This window comes from Camellia sinensis, chromosome 5 (assembly GCF_055761805.1).
Source record: "Camellia sinensis isolate YWXY chromosome 5, ASM5576180v1, whole genome shotgun sequence".
Classification (NCBI taxonomy): Eukaryota; Viridiplantae; Streptophyta; class Magnoliopsida; order Ericales; family Theaceae; genus Camellia; species Camellia sinensis.
In genome coordinates, this window is record NC_138965.1 from 24,500,212 (window position 1) to 24,523,617 (window position 23,406).

General features: G+C 38.7%; 1 long non-coding RNA gene across 4 annotated transcripts; it reads left to right on the plus strand.

The window, feature by feature from the left end:
- The first annotated feature begins 313 nt into the window (after window positions 1–313).
- On the plus strand, window positions 314–10,376 carry LOC114270206 (uncharacterized). Of its 4 annotated transcripts, XR_014329251.1 has the most exons (7): window positions 314–489; window positions 1,187–1,320; window positions 1,583–1,638; window positions 4,777–5,001; window positions 7,843–8,502; window positions 8,772–9,658; window positions 9,729–10,376. It is a non-coding gene; the product is annotated as an uncharacterized LOC114270206 (long non-coding RNA). The 4 variants fall into 4 exon arrangements; XR_014329252.1 differs by lacking the exon at window positions 1,583–1,638 and having other exon boundaries at window positions 7,843–8,506; XR_014329253.1 differs by lacking the exon at window positions 1,583–1,638.
- The last annotated feature ends 13,030 nt before the right edge of the window (window positions 10,377–23,406 follow it).

Here is a 23,406-nt window from a genome sequence, read left to right on the forward strand (position 1 = left end):
TTACTTGAGGTTTCTAATTTCATAATAAATTGTCATTTTTATTAATAAATCATTAAGTCAATTAACAGTTTTTAATGATGTTAGAAACATATTTCAATTAATAATTTAAATAATTTTATTATTGTATAAGAGAATAATTATAATTTTTAATTTTTAATTAATTCTGTTAAATAAAATTCTGACAAAGAGATATTTATAATTTTCTAAATTACAATATGTAATTTATAATTTAAATTAAAATATCAAAAAATGTATTTTTAATTACCCAACATACATTAATGATAATATAAAAATAATTTCATAACTATTTCAGAATTTTTTTTTTTTTTTTTTTTTTAACCAAACTATTTTAGATTGAAGCCTTTTTTCTCCAGTCTCTCAGTCCTCAGAGCAAACGGAGTGGTTGCTGCGAAACCCTAGCCGCATACAGAGAATAAAGAGGAGTAGGAGAACCAAAGCAATTGCTGCGAAAACCCCAAGCATTTTCAGGTAATTCCACTTACTCTTTCCTCTTTCCCGAACCATCCCACCGTAATATGTTATTGTTCTTCCATTTCGCGATCTCAAGAAAAAAAGAGAGGGGTTTCGTGATCTGCACAAAATCATCAAAAAAGGTAATCTTTTCCGGTTAATAGTTTTGCCTATCTCATAAGCACACATATATGGTGTTGGTGTCTGTATATGTATGAAGTACCTGTTCTTTTTCTAGGGCAGAGGGGCTGTTGTTGGCAGCCATTGAAACCTGAAGGAACTGAAAGATCAATCAGAAAAAATATTTCGTAATTATTGTACATTTTCAATTATATACTTCCCAATTATTTATAAATTTTCGATATTTAATTTTTGATTTTTTTAAATTAAATCGGTTCTGTAATGCCGAATGTTTTACAATTTTTCAGTACTCGATATCAGAGTAGTTTATGCAAGCAATGGGTGTATGTAACAATGGAGTGTAGCAAGTAATGGATAACAATAGAGGTAGTGAGAAACAATGTAGGAACTAAGTTTTAATTTGTGTGTGTGTGTGTTTTTTAAAGATGTGCATTGAGAATTATTGTTTTTTAAAGATGTGTATAAAGAAAATCTAGATTTAATTTGTATTGTGTATTGATGTCCATTATGGTCATTTTGCTTCATGATAAAATTGTCATAACTTTTTTTTTCATTTCGTTAATTGTGTACACAGAGACGAAAAAAAGTGTGGAAATAGAATCTCCCATAATAAGCAGAGACTAGATCACATTCTTCATCACATCGTTTTCATCATTTTAATGGGTTGAGACTCGAAAGGGCCAAGAGACATGCCCCCTCAATCTTCAGGTAATGTTTCTATTTCATTGTCATTGCTAGACATGTTGATACTTCTTAGGGGTTTACATTCTTTTCTTCAGTTCATCTTTGTCTAGATTCAAGTTCACTATTTGCATTATTTTTTTTGCCATGCATTATTTTTAATAGCATATATTAATGAACAAGAACTTTTGGAGTGCACCTGTTTTATTTTCTAATAGGTATCAATGCTTGGAAACAAGAGTAAATAGTTTTTTGTATATTTTTTTCCTTTACATTTGTAATAAAATAGGTTGTTTATTTGGAAGTTTTGATGGCATGAGTGGAGTCGGAAAAAAATAAAATAAGGTACTCTTTGCTTCCCATTATCCTGTGTGTATGTGTTTTTTATATTATTTTTATTTAATGTTTTGTTTTCGTTTAAATGTTTCAATCAATAGTTTCTCTACTCTTATAATAATGTTGCATTTTACTTGGTAATTTGATGAAACATTTTTATTCAAGAAAAATAAAAAATCTGGTTAACATATTGTGTAGCTCATGTATTAATTTGGTTGGTATTTTCTTATTTTACCTATTGGTTTTGGTGGTTAACCAACCGTTGGTTCTTGCACATTTTGGTTTGAAAACCTTTACTAGAAATTATCAGTACAGTAATTACAATTCAGTGGGGATTTTTTTATAAAAAACAATAGACGTGCAATGGTTTGTCAGTCCATTATATCTACTGTAGTTGCAGAGACCTACCGCGGCCTTTCCATCTTGCATGACAACCCAACATGCCATTTTTTTGGTTGTGCCGAACTGTCATAGTTGTGGCAGTCAGCCAGTTGATTGAATCTGTGCCTTCTCATCCTGCTTGGTTTCATATTGAACCTGTGGAGTATTTATGAGCGGCATCGACGGGTCATTACACACAAAAAATAAACACTGAAGTATATCAAATTCCTTAGAATAATGGCAAGTCCAGGTATCGATCCACAGGGACAAATGTGAAATTAAACTAATTTAATTGCTAAATTCTTAAATTAATGCTGATCATAGAGATGATTGTTTATAAACTAATGCTAATTAAAATACTAACAAGTTAAACTAACGATTAAAAATTTAATTGGGATTACTTATTTTGGAGAAAACCTAGGATAATGAATTTACCGTTAGTTACATAAATATGGTTTCAATTTAAAAATCAATTATGTTATAGTGCGAACCAAATAATACTTCGCAATTACAAGTTCGAAGCATTGATCAAGAGAACTATTACGTTCAATGTATGGGCACAAATCATTTCAAATAGCATAGAATCGTTCGGTCTAAACTAGGGTAGCAAAACGACTCGTCCCTCGTAGCATAGCTCGCCTCATATTTTGAATATGAAAGAATAGAAAACCATCGCATGGAAAGCATTCAACAATCACAGAAAGTAGAATACTTGAAGAAATAATGAAAAATATATGTAGAAACTTCTTGAATGGCATACAACTTGTTCAAACCATTGCATAATCAAGACAAAAAAAAAAAAAAATCCTATTTACGTGGCTAGGGTTTCATCAAAATCTTAGAAATAGAAGTCTAGCCATTTATGGAGGAATGGGACGACGTGGAAGAAGATGACACCCCCATGAAAGATGTTCTTGAAGCTTGAAAATCCCCCTTTCCAAACCCTAGCCGCTCTCTTTTGGAATTTTTGGACTTCTAGAGTAGCTTTTTTTTTTTTTTTCTTTTCTTTTTTTTTTTTTTCCAGTAGAACAAACTTGAAATTTTGCGCATGCAACCCTAGGTTGGCTGCTCGAGCACCCGTATTTTCGGCTCGAGCGGTGATGGGCCGCGCGTGCGGTGTCGCCTAGCTGCACGTGCGGTGTCGTGAGGTGGCAGGTTGGGAATTTTCACTACTCGCATGGAGAATTTGCTTTTGTGCTACTTTTTGCTTGAATTTGCGTGTTGCCTGCCAAATCTGTACAAATGCACAAAACACATCATCTCCACCAAATAAATAAAATTCAAAGACTATAAATGCAACTTAAGCAGCCTTAATGTGGTACCTTTCAGCCTATAGCACTTCCCCCAACGTATATTTTGCTAGTCCTCGAGCAAAACAATAAAAATAAGAAAAATAAAATACTCTAAGCCACTTTTGTAGGGATCACGATTGCATTTAACATATGCAACAAGCCTTTAAACCGCAAGGTTACTCCAAATGGACGAGTATAATGTGGTGTGGTTCTTATTTCACCGCACGTGCGGCTCACATGGGTGCACGAGCAGTCCGTCCAAAAATAATAATAATAATAATAATTTCGTGTAGATTTTATTTATTTGTTGATTTATCTTTATTTGTTTATTTTATTTCTCTTCCGACAAAAAAAAAAATTGATTTATTTCTCTTCCTACGGGATTTTTTGTTTTTTGGGAATTCTTTAAGCCAAACCCTAGCCCTCTTTGACTATTTTTTTCTCAGCACTCTCTCTCTCTACCTCTCATTTTTCATTGTTTTTTCTCTCTCTCTCTCTCTCTCTCTCTCTCTCTCTCTCTCTAAACTCCACAAACTCACAAACCCATCAAACCCCACCATCACCAACTACTCTTCCTTCTACCTTCACTCATCCTTTTTCTCACCACCACCTTACCACCAAAGCATCACAATTTTCTCCGACCGGCGATCTTCCTGTGGTCTTTTTTTCCGGCAGATCTCCAATCTTCTCTTTTTCATTCTTTTTCTCCGTACTTTTTTAAGGTAACCACCTTCTTTTTGTTTAGATTTCTTAGCCTTGACTTGTAGTATAGTATTTTGGTAGTTTAATGGTGGTTTTTAGAGCATTGTTCATCGTCGTCATCCTAAAAAATAAAAAAATTCTGCTGGAACCCAAAAACTGACCATAGCACGTACGGCCTACCCCGGCGTACGTGCGGCCCACCCTAAAACTAAAAAAAATAATAATAATATAGCTTGTGGTTGCCTATTTTGTTTAATGTAATTGTTTAGTTTAGTGGTTTCTTATTTCTTTGACTTTTATTTAATTGTTTAGTTTAGTTGGTTAGTGGTTTAGTTTTTATTTTCTTTATTGTATTTGATTTGATTTTCTTTTCCTCTACTAACTTATTTATTTATTTCTTTTATTCTCATATTTTCGTTTATCTGTTTTTCTTTAGTTATTTATTTTATTTTATTTTGTTTCTTTCTTTATTTTTGTTTCCCTTAGTTCGTTACTTCACCTCATCTAAGTAAACTTACTCCAAGCTAATTTAGGGTGGTATTAAAAAAAAAAAAAAAAAAATTTTTTTTTTGGGAAATAAAAGCAATCTGTTGGTGTTTTGACAATGAAGATTTGAGTGATTTTGCGCATGCATGCGATATTTGATGAGTTCTAATATAATAGTTGCGCGTTTTTTGTTGTGTTGGTTGTATTATTTTGGTGGTGTTTGGGAATGTGGTTTGGTGCCTATTTTCTTCACCAACGGACAAAATTTCAAAACCTCGCACTGTAGCTAAGTGAAGGAGCTCAGTCCAGCTATATGGTATTTTGTGGGTAAAAAGACGTATTTACCCTCCGTTGCTCTACCTGTTTCGAAACATGCTGAGATCTCTCATCTCTCTCACCAAAGGCTCTACCTGGACGCTTTAACAGCAGAGTTGACTACCTCTCTCCGGCGGCTCATTCCGGCGGAACTGTTACGGAAGACCAAGTAGCCGATCATCGAGGAGATAGAAAGGTACGGTTGCGAAACACCATTATCTGAAATTTTTCTTCATCGATCTGCACCGATGATGATGTATTCCCTTGCAATTTTTTTTCTTCGTTCGTTGTTGAGTCACAGATCTTCCTACTTCTCTTCACCATGTCGTGTCCAACAAAAAATACATTGATTAGCAAACCATTTTCCCTCTTTTTCGTCTTACTTCATTTGGGGGTTTTTGCAGATTTTCTTCACCAATTTTTTTTTTCTCCCCTTTATGCCATCTAAATAACAACTAAAACGACTATTTAATTGGCACAGACCATCTCTCAATCTTCATCAATATTTTTTTTTCCCTAATTTGATTTTCAGTGTAAATAAAAAAACTTGGACAAAATAACACATTTTGGTTTCGTACTGTAATTTTTTGTAAAAATCTTTTTCAAAATTATTCTCAGATATAAAATTTGGCTTTCATCAAAATTTAATAAAATTTGTAATTTTCATTTGATGAATTATTAATAAAATCTTGTTTCAATTTGGGAAAAAATAAATAAATCTTGTTTCAATTGGCACAGACCATCTCTCAATCTTGTTTCATTTAACCTGTTTTTTAGTGTACAAAAATTTTCAGAAAGTAATGGACAAAAAAAATTACCTATGAATTAATTACATTTTTTCAGTGTTAGTTTTTTCGTAAATAAAAACTACAAGGAACAATTTTGTGGTCTAGAGCATCTCTCTGTTGGCTTCGACAGTATTTGTTTGAATGTAATCTGATTTTCAGTTGAAATAGGTTTGGGCTTTGAATTCTATACGCCTTGTACGTTATTTTGATGTCACGGGTCATCACCATATCTTGCAAATTTACTGTTTCTCACGCCCATTTTTGTGATGTATTGAAATTTTGTGATATGCTACTTTCTGAATTTCTATTGGAATTTTGTGATGCATTGGAATTTCTATTGGAATGTTGTTGTGTATTGGAATTTTTGAGTACTACTAGCTTTACTTTGAGACCTTCAGTTAAGATGGACCAATGCCATGAGTGAATTTGCATTTGCTTTGCATATCTACATGCCAGTTAAGATCATGATCATTCAGTTTACAATCTTAAACGAACATTTATTTCGTAGGAGCATCTCGCACTTCTCATCAAATTTGTTTCCCGATTATGTAATTTGATTTTCAATAGCCTATAGATTTGATGAATTAGTAATTAATTGATTTAAAAAAAAAATTGTGCGTTCATTTACCCTTTTCTAGGGAACACAAATGTTTGAAACTGATGGACACAAAAAAAGTGTAAAGTAATGGACACGTGAACTGTACAGTGCATTCGAATTGCCCAAAGATTTTCGAGTTAGCTTAATTAATAATTTACTCAATCTGTTATTCTGTCAACAAAAATGGGATGTTATAAATGTAGATTGCTATTCCTTCAATCTGTTGTGCTGTTATAAATTAACTGTTACATTTCAGCGAATATACGTGTATTGCAATTATAACCCCAATCTGTGGTGCTGTTGTAGTCATCTGCTTGGTCTGTGTATAGTAATATGGCTTCCTCTTTTTCCACTGCCACGTCGACATGGCCACAACGCATGTGTGCTTGTGGCTATGGCCATTGTTTTGTGAAGGTATCCAGATCTCACAAAAATCCTGGTCATGCATATTATGTTTGCCCTCGGCCCGTGGTGAGTTGTAACAAATGGTTATTTGTCACTCCATATGTTTGCACATTGTAATTCTCATAACTAATAAATGTTGGATTGGTTGGTGTGACGAATCAGGGAGACGAAGCCTCGACCATGACTCTAGGTCAATCGATGTCATGCAGTAACGGGCTGATGTCGTGCACATTTTTAATACGTTGCGTGTATGAAAACTGTGATTTGTGTGTTGTGCATCATGGTCATCATCTTATTATTGCAAATGTAAATCCCGTAAATCATTAGCCTTGTACATAAGTACTGTTTTGAAGTACTATTTTGAACAAGTAACTGCATTGTGATTTTTTGTATGTAAACGCTACATGTTAGTAATTATCGTACTACTTTTTATAAAAATGTGGAAGTTCGCTTTTACATATTATTCATAGTTTATTGTCTGAAATGTATTCATCGACTGGGTTCTAATGTATACAATGCGTCCTCTCACATTAGTCGAATGGTTGCAACACAGTTGTCCCCTCGCACCCCGTCTAAGAATAAAGGGGTTGGCCCATCAGGTACCGAAGGAATTGTTGATGACTTTGATCATGCACATATGGCGAACTGGGACAGTGTAGCGACAGAAATCTTCCTATAGTGTTAGGGATGCAATATTAGCGGGCCGGCGGGTAGGTACAACCATAACCAAAACAGGGTATAATGAAATTGCACTAAAATTCGCTAAGCACACGGGTAGACGTCATAAAATTACACAGCTGAAGAACAAGTACGGCAGTTTGAAAAAGGAATGGAAGGCTTGGAACAAGTTGATGGATAGTAGTAAGGGTGTGACTGGCATTGGGTTTGACAGGGAAACCGGGGGGTTCACAGCGTCGGAAGAGTGGTGGGACAATCTTAAATTTGTATGTACCAACATATAGTTTGCTTTTCCGTAATAAGTCCTGAAAGTTTAATGGCAACTTGTACTTATTATTCATTATTGGTCGTAAACTTTTCACATATGTAAGTTTACTTCAAAACCTTTCAATCCAAAATAACTACCAATTTCAACACTGTACAACATAAAAAAGTAACTACATTTAACTTATATGAAACTAGCCCCTTTAATTTTGTACACACATGTAAGCGAAATGAACTCGTTCGTTGATTGTCCCTTGTCACTGTGACAAAAAAATTAAATTCTAATTTGATTTTTCATTTGCAGACAAACAAGATAGCTTACAAATTCAAGACGAAACCATTGGAGCATGAAGAGTTGATGCGCGAAGTATTCACAGGTGCAACTGCGACTGACAAACACCATTGGACGCCGGGGGAGAAGGCTGTGGATGTTGGCGAAGGTGAATCCGAGTCAATGGACTCTCCTGGGCTGGTACCACTTACCGAGCCATACACCGGTCGTTAACTCACCTCCAAACTCCTCCACCGTCCACCTTGAAGTGGCAGACCCCGGGACAAAGAGGAAAAAGGGAGGTAGCACTAGTGGAAAGTCGAAGATCTCTAGTGGAGCATCGGTGCTTGCGGATAGTTTTAACCATTTGTCTAACGTGGTTCAAGCATAGAAGCACCTGACGGTCAGGCACGGAACCGGTGCATCGCAGAAGTATGGCATTGAGCCATGTATGTAGCGGCTTATGGCTATCTCGGACCTCATCAGTACCCCCCTGTTCCATTTCGCCTGCATTGCGTTAGAGAACGCGGATTACCGGGAAATATTGATGTGCATGCTAGATGATGAGAATGTAGTTGGTTGGCGTGCGGCATTACAGGCTTCAAAAGGCCTGTGAGGACTTGGGTTTGGTCTTTCATGCAAAAATGGGACTTGTTTGGTTTTGTTGCAGTGCGGTTTTTGTGGACTAGTTCTGTGGGTATCTTTTTTTATTTTTTTTGTTTTTGTCAGTGGAGCATCTGTGCTGAAGTTACTGTTACTTTACTTTTGTGAATGCTACCTATTTTGTCTCACGCAATATGGGATCATAGTGTAACCTTTACGTTGTTGGCATTGTTCACTTTAATGGTTGTATGTAATGTCACAAATGTTTGATGTGTTCCACTTTTATGGTTGAACTTTAATGGTCCAAATGTGCTTAGTTTACAAGTGGATAATTGATCTGTGTGTTGTGTGCATTGTAGGAGTCATCAACAAGTAATGTGGAAAGGTGAAAGTAGCAACTATAGAAATTACGATTACGTGATTTCATCAAACATGCTGAGGAAGAAGAAGACCTACAAAACAGCGTAATCGGTGACGCTACGCAGCATGCAATGGAATATTACTTGAAGTACATGGAGAAGATCACATGCTGAACTTCTATTCTAACCGGTCGTACCTGGATTCAAGAATTATTTGATGGGCACTATTTGATGGGCACGTAGGCAGGGGTGAACAAAATTTGCATATGCTGCTGTATGTGTTTCAAGCGTCATGTGACACATTGCGAAGCGACTTCGGTTTACGGGTACCTACAAGACCCCATGGATTACACATTGAAGAAAGTGTTGCGATGATCATCCATACGTTGGACGGCTGCACTAACCAAAAAATTCAGGAACGATTCCAACACTTGGGAGAAACTGTATCGCGACATTTCCATGCAGTGTTGGAAGCAATGAAGTTGTTCACAAAAGTGCATTGTAAGCCCACCAGAGATCAAAATAATAGGCATCCATATTTGCGATTTAGAGGGAAATACGTGCCTTTCAAGGTTAGCATATTAGTTGTCGTTATCAATTACTTTTCATTTTATGTGATGTATGTGAACCTCATGTGATGTACGTTATTGGTGTAACATTGTATTGGAGCGTTGACGGTACTCATGTAGAAGCCGTGTTGCTTGCCCGTGATGCCGGCACATAGTACGGTCGCAAATGATATCCCACCCAAAACATACTAGCCGTATGCGACTTCGACATGTGTTTCATTTTCATATCTTGTGGTTGGGAAGGAAGCATGCATGACAGTTGCATCTCCAATGAAATAATTGAGAATGAACATGCACCGTTCCCGCACCCCCAAGAAGGTAACACATTTGAAATTAAGTACTCATTATTAATTTTGTTGGAAATCTTCAATTGATTGACCAAATGTAGGTAAATATTACCTTGTGGATGTGGGATATCCAAACAAGAAGGGGTATTTGGCACCATACAAAGGGTCTCGGTATCACAAAGTACAGTTCCGGGATCGTGGACGACCTGATAACCCAAGAGAATTGTTTAACCAGGCGCATGCATCATTGAGGAGCGTGGTGGAAAGAACATTTGGAGCGTGGAAATCGCGCTGGAAGTTCCTAAACGACATGCTCGATTATGATTTTGCGACGGTGTAGGTGCTATTGGTTGGTGCGTCAATAGCCTTACACAATTTCATTCGTAGGCACGAGATAGCTGCTAATGCAAACAACCAACATGTCAGTTGTTTCTCAATGCCAGATGACATGCCCACCGTGGAAAGAGGACAAAATATTGATGATGGCCTCATGGTTGGGGATACAGATGTAGATATGACCAGAGTTCGCGTGCGCATCCGTGACCATTTGTTTCACATACGGAATCAAGGACTGTTGTGAAATGTTTGGTGCCTAATTTGCATGTTTGTGCAATTTGTAATTTCTATTTTCGCATTGCAATGTGACTGTAACAAATTATTTAAATTTGTAATTCGGGTAAGGACAATGCAATTATGTTGAAAAATTTGCTATTTTTTTAAGTACTACATCTTATCATTTACTATTTAAATGTAGATTGCTTGTGTAATTTTTTGTTTTATTTTTATTAATTGTTTGTATAAGTAAACGCCGAATTTGGTAACCACATTTGTCTATTTTTGTAAAATTTTCTTTTTTTACTTAACTAAATTATCTGAAATTCACCATTTCCCCTTTTTGAATTTTTTTTCTTTTTTTAAATAGCAATTGTCGTCATTGTATATTTCGTAGTATTAATGAATTTCAAAGATAAATCAAAATAGAAAATTCGTAATATTTTTTTCATTAATTTTTAAGAAACAAATATTTTGGAACAAAAAAATATTTGAATAAAAACTTAGGACTTGTTTGGTTTTGTTTTGAGAGATAAATTATGAAAATTAATTATGGGGAAAGAGTTACAAAATTTAGTTGGTTTGTTTGGTTGTATATGTTCGAGCTAATTTTGGAGTACAGGAGTTGCGAAAATAATTTTATTGTAGTTGAGTAGATGTGTGTAACAGAAAAAGTGATTGAGAAGGAGAGAGGAGTGAGAAAAAGTGATTAATTGATGTATAGGAGATATAAAGTGATTTATTTATTTATTTTTCGCATATTCACTAAACCAAACAAAATTTTAATTAATTTTTATATGTGAAAATTAAAATAAATGTTTCCAAACAATGTTTTTAATTTTTTGGAGAAATAGATACAATTTTCAATTAAATAAAAATTTTAGTTAATTTTAATATGGCAAACTTTCATAAACTTCATTCATTAATTCATTTTAATTCATTGCAAACAATTGTTTGCACCAAAAGAAGAGATTGCATTGAATAGCCACGTGGAAATTTTGCTTTAATTTCTAAGCGGTAATATAAATGGTGACCACGTGGACATCAATAAATATTTGCAATTAAATATCTGTAACGCCCTCAAATAATGCATATAAACCATCATTTTTGACATGCATAGACATAAGAGAATAAAGTATATTTCCATTCATCAGAGTATTAAGTACACAAATATTATATGTTGACAACAAAAGTAAATGCCCTAGGGGCTTACAACTTTCCAAGTCAACACTTGGGTTCAACAAAAGAAGAGTTCTAACTCTTTATACAAAGTAAGCCCTTGGCTTGATTAACATGTAATACAAAAAGAAAATAACAAAATGATCTTCAAGTCTCTAAGCCTCCCAAGTTACGTCCTTGGAGGTGACATATCTCCTGAACCTGAAAATGATGTCCCATAAAGGGTGAGCCGATGCTCAGTAGAGATATACAAAACCAAGTATGAGAAATAATTAAAACAATAGCATTTGATATATGGTTAGCACATATAAACCAACTTACAATCTTTTCAATTCAATATCAAGTACACCCATTTTTCATTTCAATTTCCTTCACTTATACATTTTTGATTCATAACTATGGCTCAGAACCTGGCCAAACAATTCAATGAGACTATAACTCATATTTAAAACATTTCCATACTTCACAATTCACATGTGATTATAACTCATATTAAAACACTTCCATATTTCAATTGATACACATATTTGTTGTATCAGTGGAGTCCATCCCCTATCTCTTCCCAAACAGGTTTGAGAGTCCATCCTCTATCTCCTCTCAAACCATGGAGTACATCCCTTATCTCCTCCCAAACAATATACAAATACAATGTATTAAAACACTTATCATATACAATGATCAATCAATACACACATTTGCTGTATTATTCCAACCGTCCTATTCAATGACATATTCAATGTGATTAGTTTCAGTTTTCTCTAATCATCATACAATGTCTACAACAATCAAGACTATCCTCCACCGATAGCCCAAAGCAGTTATCTCTAAACAGATAATAAATTTATCAACAGATAAAATATCGACATTCCCATAGGTGAATGATTAAATTATCCAACTACACCATTCAATCCCACAACTTCCCAATTTCATGAATTTCAATTACACAATTTTCCAAATTAATTATTCAAATTAATTGGTCACATTAAATTAGGGCTTTTCCCCCATTTTCCCAACATTAGCCATAAGGCTCATTTTCATCAATTCAACCACAACAATTCCATTTTTCATAACCTCACATACACATGGATTTTATCTTTTGAAAATCCCCTTTTTATGACCTCAAACCAAACCCTAACTTTTGTAAAATTACCAAACAACACCAACTAATCAAAATGACTAAAATTTATGTCAAAACTCATAGAATAGAATAGAATAGATTATCCCTACCTTAATTTTCGGAGCTCAAAGGAGGAGAGAGGTGAAACTCAAAGTGCTCCAAATCCACAACTTTTCAGATTAAAGTGAAGCCCTTGCGACCCTCTATCTTTCTTACAAAGAGATTAGAGTAGAAACACTCTAGAAGTAGATGAAACCCTAGAGGGAAGGTGTGTGTAGAGAGAGAGGGAGCCGGATTTAGGATTTGAACCAAAAGAGATGGAGAAAAAGTGAAGAAAGAGAAGCTGCTGCGAACTGAAATATACGAGGCTCACTCGAGCGAAGGAGTGGTCGCTCGAGCGACAAGACACAAAGAAACCTCGCTCGAGTGTAGAAAGCCTCGCTCGAGCCAACAAATCGAAGCTTCAGGTCTGCAACCCAGAAGCATGCTCGAGCAAAGAAAAGCTCGCTTGAGCGAAGGAAAGCTTGCTCGAGCGAAGAATTGCAACTCTCAGGTCCAGAACTGGACGCAGACGCAAGCTTGAGCGCAAGACTCCTCGCTCGAGCCACCAGACACAACACTCTGTCGCTCGAGCGAAGGAACTAAAACATAGAGCTCGCTCGAGCGACAAAAGCCTCGCTCGAGCGAAGACACCAAAATCTGGGTAGCAACCATTGGTTTAAACTCACTACCAACCTGTAACAAACCTGCCCAACACATCCTAAAATTCAAATATAAGGGATTAAAGGACAAAAACAAGACATAAACAAAACCAACTTCACGGAACCTAAGTCCGGAATACAATAAACAAAGGAGAGAAAACCGGGATCGCTATAACCTCCCCCCCTTAAAGAATTTCCTCCCTGAAATTAGTTACAAGTTTCAAAAACATGATTTCTCGATTCCTAACAATATTACAATTCAATATTCAACAACTTGACCCATTACCGGTCATTCCATCTCTTTTCAAGAGGCAATTCACAATATAATTCAATATGCATTATCAACATGCTTTTCTTTGAAATTCAACAAATTCTAATACCATATTCCACCATTTCATAACATATTCAATGTTAATAATATACCTGCATTTCTATAACACATTCAACATATACAATGCTAAATCATCTTCCATAAACCAAAACATATACAATGTTTTACAACTTAAGACATATTCAATGTTCTTAAAGTTTATCAACAAAACAAAATTTCCAATACATGGTTAAACATTAACAAACAAGTCCGGATATTTCTCACGGACATCCAACTCACATTCCCAAGTGGCTTCCTCAACCCCGTGATGTTTCCACAAAACTTTTACCAAGGGTATCGTCTTGCCTCGCAAGACCTGTTCCCGCCTATCTAAGACCCGCACCGGTCTCTCCTCATACGAGGCATCCTCAACTACCTCTAAGTCAGTCCAATCCAATACATGCGACGGATCCGGCTCATACTTCTGAAGCATACTAACATGAAACACGTCATTCACTCCGGATAACTACGGCGGCAAAGCTAAACGGTAGGCAACCTCGCCAATCCTCTCAAGGATCTCAAAAGGGCCAATAAACCGAGGGGACAGCTTCCCACTCTTCCCAAACCTCATCAAACCCCGCCTAGGTGATATTTTCAGAAAGACGTGATCACCCACCTCAAATGACAAAGGCCTCCTCCTACGGTCGGCAAAACTCTTTTGACGACTCTGGGCTGTAACAAGTCTCTTACAGATAAGCTCAACTTTCTCCGTCGTCTCCCGAACCAACTTCGAGCCCAACAAAGGTGCATCACCTACCTCAGCCTAACAAACTGGAGACCTACACGGTCGGCCATACAAGGCCTCAAATGGCGCCATACCAATACTCGACTGGAAACTGTTGTTGTAGGCAAACTCCACTAAGGGCAAGTGCCTCTCCCACGACCCACTAAAGTCAAGGACATAACCTCGAAGCATATCCTCAAGGATTTGAATAGTACGCTCGGACTGCCCGTCAGTCTGAGGATGATAAGCTGTGCTAAAGGTCAATCTAGTGCCCAAAGCACTCTGCAAACTCTGCCACAACCTAGCAGTAAAACATGGATCTCTATCTGAGACGATCGACACTAGGACCCCGTGCAACATCACTATGTCCCGAATATACAAGTCGGCAAGATGATCTACAGAATCTCTCACACGCATAGGGATAAAGTGCGCCGACTTAGTCAACCGGTCTACAACCACCCAAATAGCATCACTACCCCGTTGAGTCCTTGGAAGACCTACAACGAAGTCCATCGTAACATGCTCCCACTTCTACTCGGCAATAGGCAAGGGTTATAACAAATCCGCTGGCCTCTGATGTTCGGCCTTCACTTGCTGACAAGTAAGACACTTAGATACAAAAACTGCCACATCCTTCTTCATATCCCGTCACCAAAACTGGCGACCCAAATCACGATACATCTTAGTGCCCCCCGGATGCACCGCAAGGCGTGAATGGTGAAACTCTCGGAGTACCTCCTTTCGGCAAGACTCCGGCACAAACAAACGGTCTGGGTATCTCACACTCAGGTCGGGATACACAGTCACACCCTTCTTAAACTTCCCACTGGAGATTTTCTCCTGGAGGGATTCTACCTCAAGATCACCTCTTTGTGCCTCTAACACTCGATTCACAAGTGTAGGTTGCTCAACTACTGAAAATAAAGCCGCAAACTCAACAGATTCGCCCAGAAGCAAATCAAACTCGCCAAGTGCACCCAACATCTCGCACTCCCGGATGGCTATACAAGCTACATCACTAATGGATTTCCTGCTAAGGGCATCGGCCACAACATTGGCCTTCCCCGGATGATAATGTAACTCGAAGTCATAATCCTCAATAAACTCCATCCACCTCCTCTGCCTCAAGTTCAAGTCTTTCTGTGTAAACAGATATTTCAGACTCTTATGATCCGAGAACACCTCGAATCTCTCACCATAAAGGTAGTGCCTCCAAATCTTCAAGGCAAAAATCACACCTGCTAACTCTAGGTCATGTGTAGGGTAATTCCTCTCGTGTATTTTCAACTGCCACGAGCCATAGGCTACCACTCTCCTCTCTTGCATCAACACACAACCCAAACCCTCTCGTGAAGCATCACAATACACTGCATAGCCCAAACCTCTCTCCGAAATAATCAAAACTGGAGTGGTAGTAAGTCTAACCTTAAGTTCCTGGAACGACTTTTCACAAGTCTCACTCCACACAAACTTGACCCCTTTCCGCGTCAATCTAGTCAACGGCGAAGCTAGCTTGGAGAAATCTTTCACAAACCGACAGTAATACCCAGCTAATCTCAGAAAACTGCAGATCTCAAAAACACTCTTAGGCTGTGCCCAATCCTGCACTGTCTCTATCTTGGATGTATCAACAGACACCCCTTCCCCGAAGACCACTTCGCCTAAGAATTTAATCTCTTTTAGCCAGAACTCACACTTCCCAAATTTGGCATACAGCTTATGGGCTCTAAGCAACTCCAGCACCACTCTCAAGTGTTCCCCGTGCTCCTTCTCAGAAGGTGAATAAATCAAAATGTCGTCTACGAAAACGACCACAAAACGATCTAAGAACTCCCGGAATATCCGATTCATTAAGTCCATAAACACTGCTGGTGCATTGGTGTGCCCAAAAGGCATCATCAGAAACTCATAATGGCCACACCGCGTACGGAATGCCGTCTTTGGAATATCTTCCTCCCTGACCCTCAACTGATGGTAACCCGATCTCAAGTCTATCTTAGAGAAACAACGAGACCCTTTCAACTGGTCAAACAGATCATCAATACGAGGCATACGGTATTTGTTCTTAATCGTAGCCCGATTCAATTTCCAGTAGTCGATACAAAGTCTCAAAGCCCTATCTTTCTTTTTAGCAAAGAGGGCTGGTGCTCCCCACGGTGAAGTACTAGGGCGAATTAAGCCTTTATCTAGCAACTCTTGGAGTTGAATCTTCAACTCATTCAACTCGACTGGGGCAAAACGATAAGGTGCCATAGAAATCGGCGTGGTGCCATAGAAATCGGTGTCGTGCCGGGCACTAAATCAATAGAAAACTCCACCTCTCGATGGGGTGGCAAACTAACAAGATCCTCGGGGAAGACGTCCGAGTACTCACAAACCACTCTGGGTAACTCCATCTGGATCTCATCACACTCACTACTCATACAACTAGCGAGAAGGCAACTAAGCTCACTCCGCCCTCGCGGATCATACACAGGTGGCAAAACACTACCAACTCGATCCCCCAAGAAGTGAAAACAATCCCCGCTCAAGGTACATATAACAGCCCGGTATGACGATAGCCAGTCCATACCCAAAATCACATCAAAACCCGACATAGCCATAACTACAAAAGAAAATGAAAACCGGCGGTCGGCGACCTCTATATCACAGCCTCGACACCCTTGTTTCAAAATCAACTCACCCCCAACAGGTGATACAACACAAATAGGAGAAGCTAACTGTGCCAACTCCAATCCCAAAACAGATGCTAATGTAGCAGATATAAAGAAATGGGATGCACCTGTATCAATCAACACATTGGCAACCGAGTTGCAAAACAAAAAGGTATCTCTCACAAAAGATGAAGTCGGTACAAGATCCTGCACGGTAACAACATACACACGCCCAGAAGGTCTTTGATCTACCTACTCACCTCTAGGAGCAAAAGACTGCTGTATAGACTGAGACGATGAGGCTCCCTAATTGGCCCTCAAGGCCTGAACTGACTGAGCTGGCTGATGGCTCTGAGTCTGCCTCAAACCTGATGCACCAGATGTGCCACTCAACTGCGGGGCAAAACCTCTTCATGTGCCCCGCCTGACCACACTGGTAACAACAGAGTGACTGACCTCTACCCTGACTCTGGCTCTGAGGACGAGCCGAAGATGAAGTTGCTCTCTGCTCTCCTCCCTTCTGTGGGCAAGCTGGAGACTTGTGGCCCAGCTGACCACATTTGTAACAACTAATGTCTCCCTGACCGCCTCTCCCAGAGCCTGAACTCGGCATTGGAAAGGTAGATCTCGCAAAAGCACCCTAGAACTGCTGAGGGTTCGAACCCCTCTGCCTTCTACCGTCTCCCTGGCCATCCTGACTCCTCTTGGAGCCCCTCATCCTTTCCTTCTCCTCGTGCATAATAATCTCAAGATACGCCGCAACATCCACAAGGCGTCCATAATCCTGAGTCATTGACCCGGCAACCCTAGTCTTGAGCCCGTGTCTCAACTTCTTTTCGAACTCAAGACAACAGCGTTCCTCAGATGCCACTAGCTCAGGTGCAAATCTAGATAAACTGGTAAATGCAGCCTCAAACTCGGCCATTGGTGTACTCAGCTGCTTGAGCTGACAGAACTGATCCCTCAATTTCTCCCTGACAGCGGGAGACAGAAACTTCTCCTGAAAGGCACCAACGAAAGCCTCCTAAGTACCTCCAATATGACCCCAAACAAACTTCCACCACTGACCCGCGTCTCCCTTCAACTGGAAAGACGCCAAGGTCACCTTCAATTCCCCGTCTTCGATGCCAAGCATCTCAAACGTCTTCGTCATCTGCTTAAGCCACTCATCAGCCTTCAGTGGCTCTTTAGGATCCCCTAAAAACTCGTCCGGATTGGACCGGAAAAACTCCCTCTTCAGAAAGGAAGGCCCTGCCTCAGTAACATGGGCCTGGACTTGATTCTCAGCTCTGAGAATGTCCATGGATTCCCTCAATGCTCCTGCCATCTCGCGGGCTAAGGCGCCCATGGCCTGCTGACCTACTAGCTCGGCCACATTGGCCTAACCAACTCCCTCCTACTGCGTCAGAATCTCATCCGGTATAGGCATCTCTTGCCTTCTAGGCCTACTTTGCCTACCACCACGTCCTCGTCCTGACATCCTAATAAAGGTAACGAAAACATTAGCACATTCACAAAGGTGTCGAAGCTAACTCACTCGCGTCCTAAAGCATTGGACAACAGTAATTCATTCCACGTAAGCACATAATCACATAAGCACTTATGAATCTCGTTTTCGGATAATGACAGTCCTGAGGCGTTGCTAGAGTTCCGGTTAGAAACAGCATTGATCAAGTGCTTTTCCAACAGGACTCCCAGAAACCCAAGGATCCAATCAACATCCTAGAAACTAAATCCCATACCCAAATAGTCACATAAACATGTTATCAAATAAACATATAACATCATGCATAAGTCTCTAACAAGCTAGACAAACCCATTGTGATACTAATCACTTCCTGCGTACCCAAAGTATTCGAACCTGGTATGCTCTGATACCAAGTTGTAACGCCCTCAAATAATGCATATAAACCGATCATTTTTGACATGCAAAGACATAAAAGAATAAAGCATATTTCCATTCATCAGAGTATTAAGTACAAAAATATTACATGTTGACAACAAAAGTAAATGCCCTAGGGGCTTACAACTTTCCAAGTCAACACTTGGGTTCAACAAAAGAAGAGTTCTAACTCTTTATACAAAGTAAACCCTTGGCTTGATTAACATGTAATACAAAAAGAAAACAACAAAATGATCTTCAAGCCTCTAAGCCTCTCAAGCTACGTCCTTAGAGGTGGCATATCTCTTGAATCTAAAATTGATGTCCCATAAAGGGTAAGCCAATGCTCAGTAGAGATTTACTAAACCAAGTATGAGAAATAACTAAAACAATAACATTTGATATATGGTTAGCACATATAAACCAACTTACAATACTTTTCAATTCAATATCAAGTACACCCATTTTTCATTTCAATTTCCTTCACTTATACATTTTCGATTCATAATTATGGCTCAGAACCTGGCCAAACAATTCAATGAGACTATAACTCATATTTAAAACATTTCCATACTTCACAATTCACATAAGATTATAACTCATATTAAAATACTTCCATATTTCAATTGATACACATATTTGCTGTATCAGTGGAGTCCATCCCCTATCTCCTCCCAAACAGGTTTGAGAGTCCATCCCCTATCTCCTCTCAAACCATGGAGTACATCCCCTATCTCCTCCCAAACAATATACATATACAATGTATTAAAACACTTATCATATACAATGATCAATCAATACACACATTTGCTGTATTATTCCAACCGTCATATTCAATGACATATTCAATGTGATTAGTTTCAGTTTTCCCTAATCATCATACAATGTCTACAACAATCAAGACTATCCTCCACCGATAGCCCAAAGCAGTTATCTCTAAACAGATAATAAATTTATCAACAGATAAAATATCGACATTTCCATAGGTGAGTGATTAAATTATCCAACTACACCACTCAATCCCACAACTTCCCATTTTCATGAATTTCAACTCAATTACATAATTTTCCAAATTAATTATTCAAATTAATTGGTCACATTAAATTAGGGCTTTTCCCCCATTTCCCCAACATTAGCCCTAAGGCTCATTTTCATCAATTCAACCACAGCAATTCCATTTTTCATAACCTCACATATACATGGATTTTATCTTTTGAAAACCCCCTTTTTATGACCTCAAACCAAACCCTAACTTTTCCAAAATTACCAAACAACACCAACTAATCAAAATGACTAAAATTTATATCAAAAACTCATAAAATAGAGTAAGTTATCCCTACCTTAATTTTCGGAGCTCAAAGGAGAAGAGAGGTGAAATTCAAAGTGTTCCAAATCCACAACTTTTCAGATTAAAGTGAAGCCCTCGCGACCTTCTATCTTTCTTACAAAGAGATTAGGGTAGAAACACTCTAGAAGTAGATGAAACCCTAGAGGGAAGGTGTGTGTAGAGAGAGAGGGAGCCGGATCTAGGGTTTGAACCAAAAGAGATGGAAAAAAGGTGAAGAAGGAGAAGCTGTTGCGAACTGAAATATACGAGGCTCGTTCGAGCGAAGGAGTGGTCGCTCGAGCGACAAGACACAAAGAAACCTCGCTCGAGCATAGAAAGCCTCGCTCAAGCCAATAAATCGAAGCTTTAGGTCTGTAACCCAGAAGCATGCTCGAGCAAAGAAAAGCTCGCTCGAGCGAAGAAACCCAAAACATAGACCTAGCTCGCTCGAGCGAAGGAAAGCTCACTCGAGCGAAGAATTGCAACTTTCAGGTCCAGAACTGGACGCAGACGCAAGCTCGAGCGCAAGACTCCTCGCTCGAGCCACCAGACACAACACTCAACTCTCGCTTGAGAGAAAGAACTAAAACATAGAGCTCGCTCAAGCGACAAAAGCCTCGCTTGAGCGAAGACACAAAAATCTGGGCAGCAACCATTGGTGTAAACTCACTACCAACATGTAACAAATCTGCCCAACACATCCTAAAATTCAAATATAAGGGATTAAAGAACGGAAACAAGACATAAACAAAACCAACTCCACGGAACCTAAGTCTGGAATACAATAAACAAAGGAAAGAAAACCGGGATCGCTATAATATCAATAGGGGCAATTTGGTCAATTTACATTCCATTATCATTTCAAACACATTTTTCAATACATTAATCCCTAAAAAATCAATCTCATCTTCCCAAACACAAACTAAAATACCCTACTAAAATAGTCAAACCATATAAAAACCTCAAAAAAACCCACTTCCCAAACACCCACTTTGTGAGGGTATGGCTTCATCATCCTGCCAAGCACCTAAATGTCCTCGCAATGCCAACATAGCAGCTAGGGATGTGCCAACCGCCTTCTGGGCCGACATACAAGTTGCATCTGACACACCCTTTAACGTGACTTTCTTCCAGCACCACCACCCCATCACGTGGAGTGTGCAACAACTTGAAGATCGGGGTTTACTGGGCGTGTGCAATGTCACTGAACCAGCATATCCTCGCATTGTGTGATTATTTTATCAGAACATGTATATCAGTGACGAGGCCCTGGGAGCCTTTCTTTCCATTGTTGACTGGGTGGAGTTAGCGATCACACCAGCTTCCATTGCTGACGTTCTAAACTGCTCAATGGACACTATCAATGCAGAGAAATTCCCGGTGTTCACTCGAAAACTCACAGTCCCGGCACTAGTGACCGAATTCTATGAGGGTCGGTAGGATGATGACAACCGCACTGATATCCGTGGGGCTAACTTACCACGCCGCCTCCTCTTCCTTTATGTGGTTCTTAAGAAGAATGTCATACCTCTAGGCCACAAGGAAGAGCGGCGAGGGGACTTCCTCTGCGCTTTGCATCCATTTGATTTCGGATTTTGGGTCGACATTCCTTCATTAATCTTTAACCAAATGACCCGTATACTGAACGAAGTCAAATTGCACACAACCCAAGGCGGTTCTACATAGGCCCTCCCTTTCACCAACCTCATTACAACACTCATCAAAGGCCAAGGGACTTACCCACTCGATCCCAATTGAGGTTTAGCTTCAGTTGCCAATGCTCTATGCTAAAACCCAATGGCGCCAAACCACTACTCACCTTCTGCCTCCACTAGTCATCCTCGGTGCATCGGCTAATCCCAATGATGTTCTGGTAGAGCCCGCAACCACGCCAACGCCACTGCCATTTCGCATGATGAGCGCGCAATATCAGGCTATTTTGGATAATCAAGCCGCCATTTAATAATCTGTGGTTGATTTCTGGACGAACTATCTGGCATATTCGGATTACTCGCAGACTGCATTTGACTAAGTTAATGCCCCGTCAGCTCGAGTATCAGCAGTCAGTTGCATATATGCAAACTGACTTCTACGCATACCGGGAGTCGAGCCAGCAATATTTTGACCAGCTTGGTGCTAGGGTTCATGATGAGGCATTCGAGACTTGGATATTGATGCATGCCTTATTTGAGCAGTAATTTCCACCACGCCGGATCCTAATCAGTGATATACTGTTTATTTTCTTTGTTTTATTTCTTTATTTATTTTTGTTTTGATTTTTTTTGTTTTGTTTTATTTTGTTTTATTTTTATTTTCTTTTCTTTTTATACTATACAGTAAAAAAAAAAAAAAACGCTTGCACCTAAAGGTCCCTCAAGATATTGCCGATTGGACAAAAACTTTTGAGAGCATTACTCTTGATACCGTGGTATGGCACACCGTACATGGGTGCTCGTCTTTCTGATCGAATTGGCATCAGGGCGTTGGGATTAACTTTCCTTTCTTTAGTGGGGATAAATGGAATGGTACCTTGCTTTGGTACAAAAATATTACGGCACTTCGGTCGCCTCCATACTATTCCTCATGAAGGGCAAGTAGGGGAGGCAGACTGATTTCATTTTGACTTTTGTCCCCAATGCAAGGATAAGAGACTTTTAGAGGCTCTATGTAGTCGGAATAGTTGAGATTATGCCATTTGGGTTTTTGAGATAGTTTTTGATCGCCTAGGTGTGCATTGGTGTAACTTCAAAATCTAGTTCTAAAAGCACTTTTCAAAACTTCACTTTGTATTGATGTACAATAACCTTGCAAATATACATACACACGTACACATTTCTCTTATATTCTTATTCTATATTTGCAACTTACCATTGATACAAACCCGAACTCTTCTTCACAACAATTGTTGGTAGCACTAGGGAAGAAAATAACTGAAAGGAGAAAACATCACATAAGATTGATATTATAAAGAAGAAGAGAAAAGATAAACTATGGACTACACTTGCAAAAGGTAAGATTTTTAATGTAAAAATTAATAAAATGAAATTGAGTGCACCTACTTCCCACTAGATAGAGAGAAAGAGAGGGGTAACCTAATTAGGGAGTGGGGAGAAAAAGGGTTAATGAAAAACATTAAAGCCAGAAAACATTTAGAACTGAATTAGAATACTATTTTTCTGTAGTTTCCAGCATATATATATATTTTTTCCTTTTTAATTATGAATTTTTGAAACAAATATTTTCCACATGTCTATTCATGTTAATATAGCAACA